This window comes from Choloepus didactylus, chromosome 22, assembly GCF_015220235.1.
Source record: "Choloepus didactylus isolate mChoDid1 chromosome 22, mChoDid1.pri, whole genome shotgun sequence".
Lineage (NCBI taxonomy): Eukaryota > Metazoa > Chordata > Mammalia > Pilosa > Megalonychidae > Choloepus > Choloepus didactylus.
In genome coordinates, this window is record NC_051328.1 from 7943103 (window position 1) to 7959308 (window position 16206).

At 38.8% G+C, this 16206-nt stretch overlaps 1 protein-coding gene across 4 annotated transcripts in view; it reads right to left on the minus strand.

The window, feature by feature from the left end:
* The window catches only part of TOX3 (TOX high mobility group box family member 3), a 105183-nt gene that overhangs the window by 43558 nt on the left and 45419 nt on the right, over positions 1-16206 (minus strand). Inside the window, exon 1 of one of the 4 annotated variants that reach the window (XM_037816345.1) lies at positions 5161-5399. The exons of the other annotated variants lie outside the window; for them this stretch is intronic. The gene's annotated coding sequence lies outside the window, so the exon portion shown is untranslated. Of the gene's footprint in view, positions 1-5160; positions 5400-16206 lie in introns of those variants that run through there. 4 annotated transcript variants of the gene reach the window in all.

Here is a 16206-nt window from a genome sequence, read left to right on the forward strand (position 1 = left end):
TACCTACTTATAAGATTATCGAAAGCAATCAACGATTATCTTACGTGTGCTTCAAATGTGTCAGCTAGCTGGTTGTCAGCTATGAAGCTTTCCCTTTATAAAAATATCCTGTTGCTTTTTTTTTCCCTGCTGAGAATAAGCCAAGGAATAGAAATAGTTTAACATGTTATCCTAAGGTTAACATTTTAAAAACATCAATAAACCTATACATTTTTCCTGAAGTATTATAAGTGACTCTATTTGTTTATTTTTGAATCTCAATCCTATTTGATAAGCCAAGTACAGGAAGTCAACTTCAAGATAGTCAATAGAAGTATAGTTCACAAGGACATACAACACAATCATTTAAACCAAATGGGATTACATGATGTCTATTAACGCCTATTAACTCATGTCTATCATTTGCAAGAGTTTAAGACAAGTCTCAGATACTAGATAAGAAATTATAAGGACAAAGGAATCCACTGGCTATAGAAACCTGTCAGGGCCAGTGTTTTACAGTGTAATGGAAGAGCTCTGGCTCACACTGTGAAGATATCTCAATTGCATACAGTTTCTTTGATTTTAATGACTGCCTAAATTCTGTAGGGTCAACTTTTTACCAAATGGGTAATCACATAACTTTCACTAGCTCTCTGTATTTTACCGATTATGTTTGTTTATTTATCTAAAATCACACGAGGCTCTAAACATCTCTTCTGATGAGGTCGTGGAAGGTAGTAAAACTGCATTCCTCCTAACCAACTACCCCGAAATATGTAACTTAAGATTCTGTACTCATATTTATTTTAAAAGGAAGGTTTTCTTCTAGGCCTGTATTTTAATTGGTTTGAGTATGAGGTTAATGGGTTCTTAAACATAGCCATAAAATAAAATCCCCTCAAAGTAGGAAGTAGCAGTTGGCTTTCGTCTTGAAAACAAATAATGGAATTCAGTCAAGATGTTACTGTTAATCTGGTGTGCAGCTCGAACATATATTTTAAATTATATAAAAAATAACCACGAATTTAAGTATTCCTAAATAATGGAGGCATTTTATTTTTAGGCTCCAAGCAGTCACTGTATACCAATACACTGAAGATTACCTTAACATTTCCTTACACATATTTAAAAAGATGTGATTATACAGCAATTTGTAAGCAGTTCTTCTGAAATCGTATTTCAACATTTACTCACTTCAGCAAAAACCAGATTCTATTTCAGAAGGGTGACTCAACTAGATGAAGGTGAGTTCTATCAAGAGCTGTAAATGCAAAAGTGACCAAAAGAAGGTAGAACTGACATAAAACTCTTAAAACAATCACAAAGAGATATTAGTCAGGCTGTATTTTCAGCTAAAGGCAGTATGTAAACACTACCTAAAAAACTTATTAACCCTCTTGAAATGCCGTATCATTTAAAATATTGGGGAGGAAATTCTTGCTTAGAAACTTAAAAAAAAAAAAAAGGCAAACCACTTGGTTTTTGAGTAAAATGTTATGCCCTATTTACAATGACTCTTATACAAAGTGCACATATTACAGACTCCATTTGTTCCTAGCAAAAAAAATTTTTTTTCCTCTCAATGCTACCAGTGGAAGACTGTATATGGCACATAGGAAAAATTACTACACATTCCACAGTGCCGGTTAATAACTGAGGGGAAAACGAGAATCCATCTATAAAAGCTTGTCTATAAAATTTCTTTGGCCATAATAAAAATAAGTTAGAGGTATGAATTTTTTTAAGAACTGCAGCTGCCTTCATATCAAGATTAATAGTGAAAATAAACCCCATATAATAGGGCTCCTGGGACAGTAACAGATCCTGTGAAGGGTGTCCATCTGGCACCAGCCATAAGCTGCTCCCTTCTCCACATTACGCTCACAACTCTCCATACCAAAAATACATGTGCCCAGAAAGACCACGCCCCCGAGCCTGTGCATGTCATGACTTTACGTAATCAAATTATAATATGAGATTATAAAGAGGTGAAGTCAAAGATGATTCTAATGCATAACTGAAAAAAAAGGTGCATATTTTTAAAAAAAATACTCAAAATAAAAGATCAGAATTCTCCATGGGTAAACAAAATCTCCAGAGACATCAGGGAATATGGTATGTTACATTAAGTTGAAGTTCTTGACCCTGGGGGTGACCAGAAGAGCTGAAAAAACACTATTTGCCCACCTTATTCCTGCATTGTACAATTATCAACTCCCTTCCTGAACCTTCAGAACTTCAGAGAACAAGAGCTGAAGTGAAACCCTTTTGTGCCTACTAGACAGGGCAGTTTTTTATTTTTAATACAAGAAAAGTAACTTTACCAAAATGACAAGATTTAATTCTTGATGGTACAACCTGAAGTTTATGTGGTCCTCCTGGAACTGTATCAAGTGTTGCTTTGTGACAAACGTTACCAAAGAAACCTCACTCTGGCCTTGAGATATCTGAATGATGGAAGGTCCGGAAATAACATGGAATTGTTCAAAGCAGCAATGCGTACTGAAGCAGAAAGCATATTTTTTTTTTGGCACAAAATAAAACAATATTCTTTTACACAAAGCCTAAAGTTCACCAAACCTTATAGGCTCCAATACCACAGAAGAACTCCATGAATTAAACAGGGTATTTCCAAGATTTTTCTTGCATTAAACCTCTAGAAAGGTTACATGCTCTGAAATTTGTCAGTTTTATTTTCAACAATTCTGAAGCGGTTTTAGTGACATGGGAAAACAGCCGAGATAATAGAAAATCAGGATTCAAAACCATATAAAGTGTGATCTTTCTTTTATTTTCCTATGCTTTCATGTTTTCTAAAATTAGCATTTATTAGTTTTATAATCAGAAAAATATATGTTTACCAAGGAACTGCTAAAGAGGTATTTTCTTAATCTCTATCAGAATAAAGCATGTAAGTAAATACAAATTCTGTAATAATGAATAGCAAGTCAATTCTTACACGAAGTAGAGGAAAGATAAGAGTGAAACTCATAGAATACAGGAAACTATTGCAACAGACCAAATGAGAAATGGGGGGAGTGGATGGATTCCAGGGATTTTTCTTAGGAGCTTTTCCATTGGACAAGATGATGAGTGGAGTGAAATGAGAGGGAAGGGGCTGTCCAGGAAGATGTCTAGGTTTAGGGCTTGCAAAACTGGATGGGGGCAATGCCATGCACTGAAACAGGGGAAGCTAAACAGAATCAAGCCTTTGGGGGCGCTGAATCATGAGTTACATTTTAAATATGTTGGGGTTGAGGCACCAAGAGATGTCTGCAGTTTATAGATACTGGGTGGAGATGACATTGTGTGAGACTGGTGGGTGCAGGTGTTCAATGAAAGCATGAACCTGAATGATACTGGATAGGAAGAACCTGCAGAATGAGGTGAAAAGAGGCCTAGGGCCAGGCCCTAAGGAATTCCAACATAACAGCTGGGAGAATGATCTAGTAAAGGAGCTTGAGAAAAACTGGCAAGAGAAGTAGAAGGGAAACCCAGTTAAGAGAAGACTTTGGCAGCAAGAGTGATCAGTAATGTCGAATGCTGCAAAAACACGAAGTGTGATGAGGATGAAACAGGTCTGTGTTGGATCTAGGGACACCAAAGACACTGTGCCATATGCCAAAAGGGACAGAGCAGAAATACACGGGAGCGTTAGTACCAGCTGCCCTCACGGAGTTGTGAAGACAAGACAGACAGACAGACAAGCCACTACACCAAAAGAAACACAAATACTCAACTCCAGTGTCTATGGGAGAATACATAAAGGGATGAACAAGATAAGATGGGCTTGCTCTAAGGAAGGATTTAGTGTAAAAAAAAATGAAGTGAACAACCACCATATAATCTCAATTGGTTATACATTAGGCTTTTAATATATAAATTATTCCTCAACAGATAAACAGAATCCAAAAATGTCTGTACTAGAAAAATCTGACAGAACAAAGTAACAAATGCAATTTGCTTATAATAAAACAGAATGCTGGGATTAGAAAGAAGGCATTGTTTGCCACTGAGAGATGACAAGAGCTTTATGGCCAGAAACTGATAGTTTCTGACAGTGATTCACACCCAGCAGCTCCACGCATGCTCTCTACCCATATCACCATTAGCTCAGGGGCCACCAGAGCAGCTGAGTCACAGCTGACAAAAAGGAAGGAAGGGAGGGAGGGAGGAAGGGAGGAAGGAAGGAAGGAAAGGGGATTGGAAGGAAGGAGGGAGGGAGGGAGGAAGGGAAATAAAAGAAAAAGACATCTCCTTCATCATGAATGTTGGCAAAAGGGAAAGAAGTGAGCTTTCCCACTCCTCTTTCACTACTACAAAATGCCGTATATTATAAGGTAATACATACCGATTCCACCTTAAGACTTTATTCTAAAATAGGGATTGTTCAAAATTGAACATACATGTATTGAGCAAGGAATACTTTCTGCACCCAATTTCATACACCCACACCCTTTAAGTATGAGACATTATGCATATAAGTTTAGAAGATGACATCTACTAGAAGAAACAAGATTAAAAAGATGGTTTTTGTCTTTGGACCTCCAATTTTATAAGCCTGAAACTACCATTGTTACTTATTTTCTGAATATTAATGTTTAAAAACAGGAGAATCAGACTAGGTTTTGCGTTTAAAATGAATGCATGAAATATTCACTGGAAATTTGAGAAGACTTTGAATAGAGTTTGAAACCATTTATCACAAAGCAATTTGATTTTGATTAACATTGATGTTGGGCACTTTTAACCTGACAGTTTTGTCTATGGAGCAATGTGAATTCCTACAAGTTCGCAAATTTGGGGATTAAAGATTTAACGACTAATAGGGAAAAGCGAATTCCCCTCCTGATTCTGATCTGTAAAAAGAATGAAAATTTTGTCCACATTCAATCTTTACAGTTTCATCTGAGGTTCTGTCAGCTCTATTAAATGGGCAGAAGTTAAACTCCTAAGTCTCCAAACTTGAAAATGAGTAGCTGACTGTACTTTCTCCGTATGTACCTCCTGGTATATATTTTATTTCTTGAAGGGAGCCCACATTTTCCCAAATTCGGATCATCACCTCCATCTGAAATGCTTCTTCCTCTCACTCCCATTCCAAGGCTCCTTGCCTGGAGTTAATGGCCTCCTGTTGAAATTCCAGGCATTCATCAAGATCCAAAACAAACACCTCACCTCCTGCAGGAAGCTTTCTCAGCTCCTCCACAGCTCATGTCATCAGATTTGCTGTCTTGTCTTCTTTGAAATCTTCAAAGCTCTTCTTTTCCTGCTTTTTATGACACCCTACTTGTGCTGATAATAGTCATTCTTTCTATACTTTATCCCACAATCTCCATCCTCCACCATATTGGAAGCCTCTTAAGGGCTATAACTCTTGTAGGACTAACTATGTACAATCCTTATCCATAGAAGAGACACAATAAGGAGTTAATTTTTCATCCTCACATGACCGCATGTTTAGTGGAAGAAGAAATACCAACTGCTAAAAAAGAAAGTAAACATTACAAAAGTTAAGGCAGAACAAGGACAAAGGATTCAAATCTTGATGGGGTATTACTGGGGTTCCAGGAAATAGACTCCCTCAAACTTTACCTGCAAATGTACGACTGACTCATTTATTCAACAAATGTGTACTGAGCTCTCATTATGGAGTTTTTAAAAATTATTAATAAGCCTCAGAGACATGAGCAACCAAAACCATGCTATCCCCCGGTAGGTATGATCTCCTTATTCCTAGGTTTCTGACCTCAGCAGAGGTCCCGAGAGCACTCAGCCATCTCCAGACCTCAGACCTCATTCCCCAGAGCAGCGCTGCCAAACCTTAAACACTCTACCTCGCCCCACATCCTCACCCATCCCTCCACTAAAGAACTTTGTCTCTTACTGAGAAACAGAGATCAGCAGGCACGGAGTTCAACTGTCACCCCCAAATCAGTACCTGTCCTTAGGTCTTCCCTTTCTTTCTTTGCCAAGAAAACTTGTCCCTCCAACGTGCTGAGAATCCCACCCCCATCTAGACCCGGCCCTATGATTTACCTCTCATTTGATTTTTCAACTGTTGCCACTCCACTGCTTCCTCCCCTTGATTTATAAAAAAGTTCAAATCCTTTTCATCGTCCTTTGAGCAGAGGGAGAGAAACCGCTGACTCCTTTCTCGCCTCCTGTCCCCAACCCCTATAATCCAGATTCCATAGTCACTCCTTAACCCTCCTGCAATCCATCCTCCGTGGTTTAATGAACTACTGTCATTAAGTGTACCACAGACTCTGATTTCTAAATCCCATGGATACTTGCCTTTTTAGTACCTCTGCTTCGAATGAACACTTTTCCTTCTCTGACACTTTCAACCATTCCCCTTCTTCAAAGAGTATTTTCATTTGGAAAAACGGTCACTCCAAGCTTGTGTTGTTCCTCTCTCCCTAAAGGTTTCTTTCTCCGTTTCTTCTCAGCACGTGCCATGATAACTCGTCATATGCTGATGCATCAACCACCAGCAACATTCTCCACTCTAAATATGTCTCATCCCGAGATGCAATCCCAACTCTTTCCGAGCATCACCATGGACATCTTACCCACAACTCAAATTCAACAAATCCAAGGCAGAGCTTATCTTTCCTGCTCTCAGACCTGCTCCCCACATCGCCATCTTGTAAGCGTCCCACCCTAACCACGCCCTTCAATACTCCCTATCAAAACCACCTACGGTCCTTCAACTCTGCCAACTACACAAACATCTTTCACATCATCCCCTTCCCACCGAATGGCACTGCCAGTTCTAATCAGCCCTCAGATTCTAGCTTCTCCTGCTCGAATCCATCCTTCCCACTGCTTCTGGAGTTACCTTTGTTAAAATTCTTCTTCCAAATAACATTTTTATTACACTGTAAAACAAAAAATCGGGGAATACTGAAAAGCATGAGGATGAAAAGCCTTGTTGTTTTGGCATCATACTTTCATTTTTTGCTCCCTACAATGCATATAATCTTTAAAGCAAAATTAGGATCAAAGCATATATATAATACACTTATTAAACCTAAAGAAACTTTGCAACCATTTTCCTCCCCGTTACCTTCTAAGATTTGCTTTTTAATAGCTACACAGTATTCCAAAACAAAGCCATAGCATATTTTACTAAATCAACTCCCAATAAGGTTAACCTTCCAAAACGGAAAGCTGATGATGTATGTCTCGTCAGGCTTTAAAATCCTTCAACGGCTGCCCAAGGCTTACTGATGACAAACTCTTTCCCTCAGTAGGGGGAAAAGGCCATTCATAAATCGACACCACCTTTATCTTTACAGCCTCATTCCCCTCCTTTCCTCTCTCTTCCTGCCAACCTCACTCCCACTGCTCCCATGATTCTTGGCTTCCTCATGGCTCTGCGAGCCCTTCTGCCAGAAGTGTCCCTTCTCTTACTGTCCAATGGTAAGATCTCTCCAGGCCTTGCTATCAAGAGGCCCAAGCTGTTTTTCACTCTGAATATGACTGGTGTATTTCTCCTTCTCCCTAATTAGGCTGTGAGCCACCATCACCACTCCCCGCCCCAAACATGTCATTGTACTGCCCAGTTAAGGGCTCCCAGCAACCACTCAAACTTGTGTCACTAAAGTGAGGACAGTGGTTTTTTTTTGGATATGTCACCAGAAAAGGACATACTGTATAATTTTATAATTCTCACAAGAAGAGCTCACATTTATTGAATGCTTATTGTGTATCAGTATATATTATCTTGATCAATCTTCGGAGTTGCATTTTTACATATATGTGGGTAATTATGTGATGGTGTACTTGCTCCCCCATTGCCTGTGAAAGTCACAGGAGTAGGAACTGTTCTTTCGCTCACCCTTTCGTTCTCCGTGTTGGGTACTGCATGTTGGACACTGTTGGTGCTTCATAAATATGTCTTGCATAAATGAGTAAACAATACTGTGAGGCAGTTAGAAGAAAGGAAGTAAACTAAAGCACAAGCACTCTGGGTGGTGGGGCCTCATGACAAAAATCAGAAAATGACACAGATGTATGTTTTAATATCCGGTTATAAGTTTTCTGAAGGTTTCTTTCCTCTCATGAAAGAAGGCGCCCATGGCCACATGGCAAGCTATGCTCGGGGCGCCATGCCATGCTGCTCAGAGCAATAGGAAGTTTGGCTTTTGAAGGACTCCAATCTACACAGCTCTACTGGGCCCCCTCGACACAACAAAGGCTGACTTTGAAACATTCCTCCCTCCATTGTTCCTGGCCTTACAAATTAGACTGATTTCTCAAAATGGTCTGTACGATGAATCTGGTATCAAATCATTTCAGCAGTATTTGGAGAACTTTTTAATGGAGCTATGCTCTTGGTCACTTAAAACTACAAAAAAATCGCTTAATTTTCCTTTTAAATATAACTTTCATGAGATTCCGAATTTTCATACACCGTCATCTAGGACCTAAGACAGATGGCCAAATGAAAATTAAGTCCTTCTTCCCAATCCCAACTCAATGAGGCCTCCAAACACTTCCATGTGTTGCCGGATATGACAACAAAAATAAAAGGTCATATCTTTGCTTCTGATTTGCAGAATGATGAAAAACATCTTTGTTTTTTTTCTTTTCCCTCAACATGAGACTCTTTCAACTCCCAATTTTGTTTGCCTGAGAGGCCCAAGGTAGATCAGAAAACCCAATGGGGAAAAAAAAAGTTCACCTCAGCTTTCATTCTGAGAAGTCAGATCAAAAGAATTTTTCTGAAGGCAAAGCAGGTAGGTTTTTTTTCCCTTTATACTTACAAGTGAAACAAACATGTACTTTGTACTTGCACTGAACACAGAACAAATGAGCAGAACCCAGCTTCCCCCTGCTTCCTCAATACTCTACTCCCACCTGCGTGGACTACAGTCTGCTAAAGGAAACAGTTGTTGCTTGGGCACTGGAAGCAGTGGACTTATACCTAGGACAAAGGGAACAGAATCTCAGTAACAGGACTCCAAACAACTTGTACACAACGATGTGAAAAGTGGGAAATAACTTCAGGGAGACATCTAGAAATATTTAACCTTGGACACACATGCACACCCACACACTCACCCCAGTACACATCAACTCTCTTCCTCTCAGAACCCAGCTCCTTGAAAAGTGAGAGCTACAATTTTTATTCAAGTTCAGCATATCCATAAATTGAACCATAAAATGAAAGTAGTAATGGTCGGTTCCCCAGAGAGGTTAAAAAATAAATGTATAAATAAACTACAGGGTGATGAAAAGCAATAAAGTACATTTTATACCAAATACCATCTGAAGAGAATTACTTACTGGCAAGAATAAGGAGAGACAATTGGCTATAAATATTTGACAACACTAGACACTCTTTTTTGTCCTTCCTACCCTCTTTTTCTCACACAGAAATTTCCTCAATGTCGTCTTTATTTTCCGCTCAGTCCACCTCAGAATCTTCTCAAAAACCGTGTTTGTTTAGAGAATATATATGCCTTCTCATCCAAATATCCAGCACCTTTGCCTCCACCTCTGGAAATTCCACCTTTTCAACGAAGCCTCTCCCCTTTGTTTGGAAAAAAAGTGGTAATTATTTTCCCAATTCCCATCCATTTAAGCAAATAATTATCAGGACAACTCTTCAGTCAATGCCAAATTTCTAAGACTCACTGTCAATACTTCAGATGCTTTTTCAGTGTTTATAATGCTCCCTGAGGGTGCATGCTCTTTAAACATTTATTTTCACCAACACTGGAAGGCTTGGATTCTGTATCTTAGGAGAGAAGATATTTTCTGACTGATAATCCGAAAGCCCCCTAATAACTCTTCCACCCACGGTTTTAAGAATAACTTTATAATCTCTTCTTCCAACTCCCAAAAGAATCCTTTAATACTGGCAAACAAATCTGCTTGTCATTTGTGGCAGCTACAGTTAATTATTTTCTAAAAGTCACGCTCCTCTTCCCATGATTGAGAATCACTGGCTGCCTCCAAACCCTTGCATTTTGGTGGAGCCACAGGAACAGCTCTCACAAATGCAATATGAGCGGAAAGGATGCATGTAACTTCTGGGCCAAAGCAGTTAAGAAGCAGGTTTCTCTTCTCCATCTCCTATGTCCCCTTCCCTTCCACCTGGGCTGGATGCTGACATTCAAAAAAGGATGACACAGCCTCCATCAGCTCCAGTCCCTCATCCCCCACCAACCCAGAACAACCTTGAGTTCTACAGGGAGACAACAAACACACTTCTATAATGTTCATATTCTATTATGTACGTCCTCATACATTTTAAGTCTACTTGTTATAGCTGTTAGCCTATCCTAACTGATCCACTATCTCCTATTTCCTCATTTCCACTTGCCCTTATCTTTGGGGCTATCTCAACAGTTCTATACTTATTAGATCAATCTGTGTCCTTCAAAACTAATCAAATCCATCTCTCCAATAGTTTTCCACTCAAAATCACTCTCTCAGCACTCATACATTGTTTACATTGCATTCACTTGCATTTGGTTACATCACTCTTAAAATGTATGCAAGCTTTCAATCCTTCAATCAATAAATATTTTTCTAGCCCACTTATGTCAGAGGCAAAGTTATTTTGCAAATCTGGTTATACAATCCTGGAGGAGAGAGGAGGATTTTTTTTTTTTTTAGTTTGCATGCTTTCCTGTGACAAACTTGTATCATACACCAATAGGTACAAGAGTTTATGTCAAATGGCCAGGAGGGCTTAATTAGCTCATTTAGTACAACACCCTCCTCAGCATCCTACAGTTAGGAGAGGTTAATGGATCTTCTATGAAGAAGTTATCCTCCTAACCTAAAAGTAGTCAGGGTTATGCAAGCTCTTTACTTGTTCCTTAGGTTCTTTAAGCTCCCATTTCATCATGTGCAGAACGGGGATAATAATAATGCCAAGCTTGGGGGACTGTTGTCCATGGTTGATGAAGAGATGGGAGGAAACCCTGTTTACCTTGAAGACAGCATAATTTACTCTTCAAAGAGGCTGAGAACTCAGAAAGTGCTTTTGGAAAAAGAGACCTTCCTGATTCCTCACAATTCAGTTCCCTGATGCTTTATTTTCTCTTCAAAATTCATTTCTTCAGAGTATATGGAAAATAGCAGTGGAAACCTTCCATCAAAATTATCAAGTAATTTGTGAGTGAAAAGAAAGCAAGTACAATACTAAAGTAACCATTCTGGACCAGCTTTTCCAGATCTCATTAGCTCTAAAGCATCCCATAGACAGACCATAATAATAGTTATATTTATTAACATTCCAGCACGTTTCACCTTCCTCATAACCCTGACAGGGAAGAACGTTTTCTCCTCCAGTTGACAGATATGGAGGCTGCTTCTCAGAGAGGTTTATTACCTTGTTCAAAAGCCACACAGTACATATGTAAGTGGTGGGCACAGGATTTGAAGCCAGTCTGTATGAGGCCGATGCTGGGCTCCTAACTTCCACCACACGAGTTCTACATACACCTGTCCTTCCAAACTACAGCTGACACACAAATAATCTCCACATGCTTGCAGCAGGGCATTTGATCCTGAAAGTATCCCCACAATTCATCTAGAAATTGTCCAAATTAATTCAAGGGTGGAGGAAAGAGAAGATTACCTAAAAATCTCTATTTCAGTAGAGTGAAACTTGACTATTACATTTCCTTCCATTTATTCTCACTAGAATTTCGATATGAGCCATTTTGACAACAGCCTCCACCCCATCTCAACAATGATAAAATATTACCATCAGGAAAACCTCGGGTGGATAAACAGAAGCGCTCTATCCAGTTTTATTAAAGGCTGCTCACAAAAGAGCATCAAATTCTACCTATCAGTTTCTTTCATTCTTTCCTAACTAAAGACTTAAAAGCCTACATAAAATAGTAACTGGGAGCTTAAAAAACATGTAAAATACCATATAATCAAGATTGTTTAAATGTATAAAACTGTCAAGCAGATTATCCTTTATGCAATTCAAATGAGCCTTTGGGAGACAGAATTAACTGAGGGCAAACAAGAGCTTAACTTTAAAAGACAAAGACTTGGCTTATATCAAGTTGACACTTCCAGATAAGATACTGCATTATACCAGGTTATACTCGCAATAATAATTTTTGATTGGCATATCATTTGCAACTAACTACTGCTTGGCATCCTCTCAGCACATGCAGCATACTATAAACTGTTATGAAAGATGTCTTTGTATTGTTCAATATTTACAGGGTGCGTTATTTTATAAATGCTCAAGTTGGCAGAAGTTAAAAAAAAAAACGTTAAAACATTTCAGATCAAAATGATCCCCCCTGCCTTACAAAAGCAGTACTTTCTAAAGACAGGTGACAATTCTGTTCAGAAATTTTCACACCAAGGCTAAGTAAATGTTCAGCAGTGAAAACAGAATTGCTTTGTTCAGCTGCACAAACAGATTTCTACATCGTCTCTATTTGCGTATTCCTGAATATCCTCTTTCAGATCCCACTTTTATGGGGAGCAAAATCAATTTTCTTTTGGACAAAAAAGTGAGATCTGGTCTAATGATTTTAATCTTTTAAATAAACATGAACTGAACCTGGAGCACAAGCTTTTTCCCTTAAGAAAAGATCTTTGTTGTTCAGAAAGATCTCTTTCAATCTATGAACAGTTAAAGCCAGTGACGGTTTAACCTGGGAAAAAAAAATATATGAAAAATACGTATTTATACAAATGTTCCTTCTTAAAAAAAAATAGAAAATGTTTAAAAAAACAAAAACCCTGCAACCAAATTTTCCCGCACCCAATGTAGACTGATGCTAAGCTTAATTTTTGAAGCAAATTAGGTTCCCTGATCCAATTTTAAACAAGTAGAAAATGAGAAACAGAGAACTATAACATAAAACTTTTATTGCTACTTTGCTAAAAAAGCACACTCATGTTTATGAAATAGATTCCCCCTTAGCCTCAAAAGGGGAATTATTCTGAAATTCGGCAATACTTCAGGATCCTCACAAATACCAACCCAGTGCAGCTTTTCCAGGCCTGTTTCAGTCCTGCTAATAGTTATTGTTTGTACAACTGTAACTAAGTACATTACCAACCAGTTGTTCAATATATATAAATTTAAGAAACACACATTGCCAAGGAGTGACTCATATATCAGTCTATTATATGCTACAGGGCTGACTGTATTAAACAAATCACTCTGCCTACAGCTGAAGAATAGAAGCTATATACAGAGCAGAGGTTATTGTCTAATTTAAATCTTGGCTCGCTTCCCAGTGCTGTACAAGATTCCAATTTGTGGAAATGTTGCTCTTTGCTACTGCCAGAAAGGCTGCAGAAAATGGTATTGGGAGCCTTCCAGAAATATGTCTGCAAAATGCCAATCAACAAGTCACTAAAGATTAACAGTATGACTGTACCAAATTAATTTAAATTATAGAAACATATGGCTAGGATGTTTGCTTTGCACTTAAGACAACACCTACCTCACAAAGAGCTAGGTTTGTTCCACAGTATAAAATAATATCCCAGTGTTCAGATTACTGCAAAATGTGAACATCAGCTAATAAATCGGGAGCTAGATGTCCTTGCAGAGCCAATCTTTTTGAATGCTTAGGGTCTTATCTTTAATATATTCAAAACATACAGGAAAATACTTTTTATAACAAGGTATTTTTCTCCCACAGAGATAGGAGGAAAAATCAACATTTTTCAGCAAGTGAAAACAATTTGCTTTATAATGTGAAGATGATTCTAGCATTATTGAGAATCATCAGAGAACCCAGAGGATGATGCAATCTATTGCACATTATTCCCAATTCTAAAATATGATATTGGGCTAAGAATTTAATATACAGCCAAGAGAAATTCACCAATTATATGACCAAATCATGAAAATCAAAAGACAACACAATTTATCCCCTGCCAGCTGCTCTCAATATATATTATATTCATGCTGCCCTCCCATTATTTTCATGGGAATCTTTAATATATACAATCATGTCATCAACCAAACGGGGGGAAATCAATGGCACTTCAAGCCGTAGTTATACATTAGTGTATGCTGTATTTCAACTGAATAGGAAGGGAACTGTTTTATGTTTCTCTCCACTGCTTTTCTATTATTGCCTAGCTAATGGAAATACATCAAACAAATGTTCTACAAGAGCAATAAATATTAAAGTTGACCTATCCATCTGGGAGAAATGAGAACAATACTGCTCACTTTTAGCCCAAATATGACACTGATAAATGAAGCGATGAGATTCCATCACACTTTCAACAACCTGGGCTGGGAGCCCCCGTGTGATCCTGGTACCAGCAATTTTCTTCATTCATCTTCATTAGGCAGTCACTTGACCTGTCTCCCAACATCGCTGTCAAATCAGAACCTTCGGGGGGCCTTGCTGTACTTTCTAACAATGCAGCCTAAATGTGCTCTTCATGTTTAAAAAAAAGTCACGAAGAAGGCTTCGATGAGCATGAAAGAGGATGCGAACAATTCCTCTGGAAGCAAAAAGACATCAAATGTTACTCATGATTAAAAGGGAAAGCCACGGTGCAAAGCCGGTCCACGCAGCGTCCCGCTCGCCAGTGTGCTGCCACCGCTGCAGAGAAGGCTTCCGAATGCACCAAGCAGCGAACCCCGAGCCATAAAAAGACAATTACGTATTCAAATGAAGGATGTACGCCGGGCCTTATCACAGATGTAGAAATGCTTTCCATTTCCTTCCTCAATCACAGTTTCAAGTGAGCTGGAACAAGAAAGGAGGACATTCTTACCCTAACACAATGAGCGGGTTTCATCACATTAGCAGTTTTACATTACAGTCCCATTATTTTCTATTTCGACGGCATAATACGAGAGGTACTGATTTGATTATTCCATAATAGTGAAAATGAATACCAATGCAATATAAAATGGCTATTATAACACAAAGCTACTATGATTCGCAAGACCCCCTGGAAATTAGGTTTTATAACTATGATCACAGGGGAAAAATTAGAAAGCCAGTAGGCAACAGAAAGGAATCAGGTGCTCCCACACAAGAGTCTTAGTGGTGCAGGGAGCCGCTCGAATGAAGCGAGGCGGCATTTACTTAGAGGCGGCAGGCAAAAACCAGTCCTGGCGAATTATGTGAGAGGTATTCCTTTTGTTTTTCTTCATGGCTTGTATTCCAAATACTCATAATGTTAAGGAAAGCTGTGTTCAAGTGCAGTCTTAATGCAAGCTTTTCTGATGCCAAAAAAAGAAAAAAAAAAAAAATCCATAAGTGAAATGATGTTAGGGAAAGTGTGAAGAATCCATCTCTTCTGGAATCAGATTTTTAAGACCCAACTGAGTCTAAAACACCACAATAAACATGATGATGAAGTGGTCAAAGACCCTCTTTTATCCCTGCCCCCCACCTCAAATAACAAGGACGCTAAACCTCAATGTAATGATTTCAAAACCAATCCCCTCCATAGCAGACTGGAAAAATCTAAATCCTACACCTCAAGATACTCTCAGCGGGGAGAATAGGGTACACCTGGACTCAGTGTGGCTACCAAGTTGAAAAAAAAAAAAAAGATGCTTTCCTATGGCTTCAGACATACCTGCTTGGACAAGGAGAGGATGAGTGGAGAAGCTAGTAAACAACAACTCTACTGCCACCCAAAGTACACGGAAAGGATGGGAAGACTTTCACAAAGCTCTTTCCAAGTCAGTTCTCTGTCTGGTTCTAGCAGTGTACAGTCTGTCTGAGATAAGCAGAAAACCATGACAAGCTTTTGGCCTGAACACAGCAAGCACTGGCTACAAAGTGACAACTGTGAGTTTCTGCTTCCAACCCAATGTAAGAAGGGATATTTTTATGTAGGCCAGAAGTCTTCCATGTCTGCAAAGACACAGCATTTTAGAACTGCAAAGGGGTTTGGTGATCATGGTTTCTTCTCCAAATAAAAAGGATGACGCTCTATTTAAGAGATTACATTTAGTTGGCAAAGGAAGTCCACAGCATCAAATTTTACCTTATATCTGCACATTTTCATTTTCTGTTTAAACATTTTAAAGACAGCACCATAACTTGAGCAGAAGCCAGGGAGCATGAAAATAAAACAGGTACAACCCGTGTGCATCATCTCCTCAGCAGAGGCTCTAACTCCTGGCACAGCCTCATCAACAAACAGCCTGCTGGTCAACCAGTACTGGAAGACCTCACCAGATCATGCAAACCAGTAATAGAGCACAGGGATGTTTCACGAAGATTTATG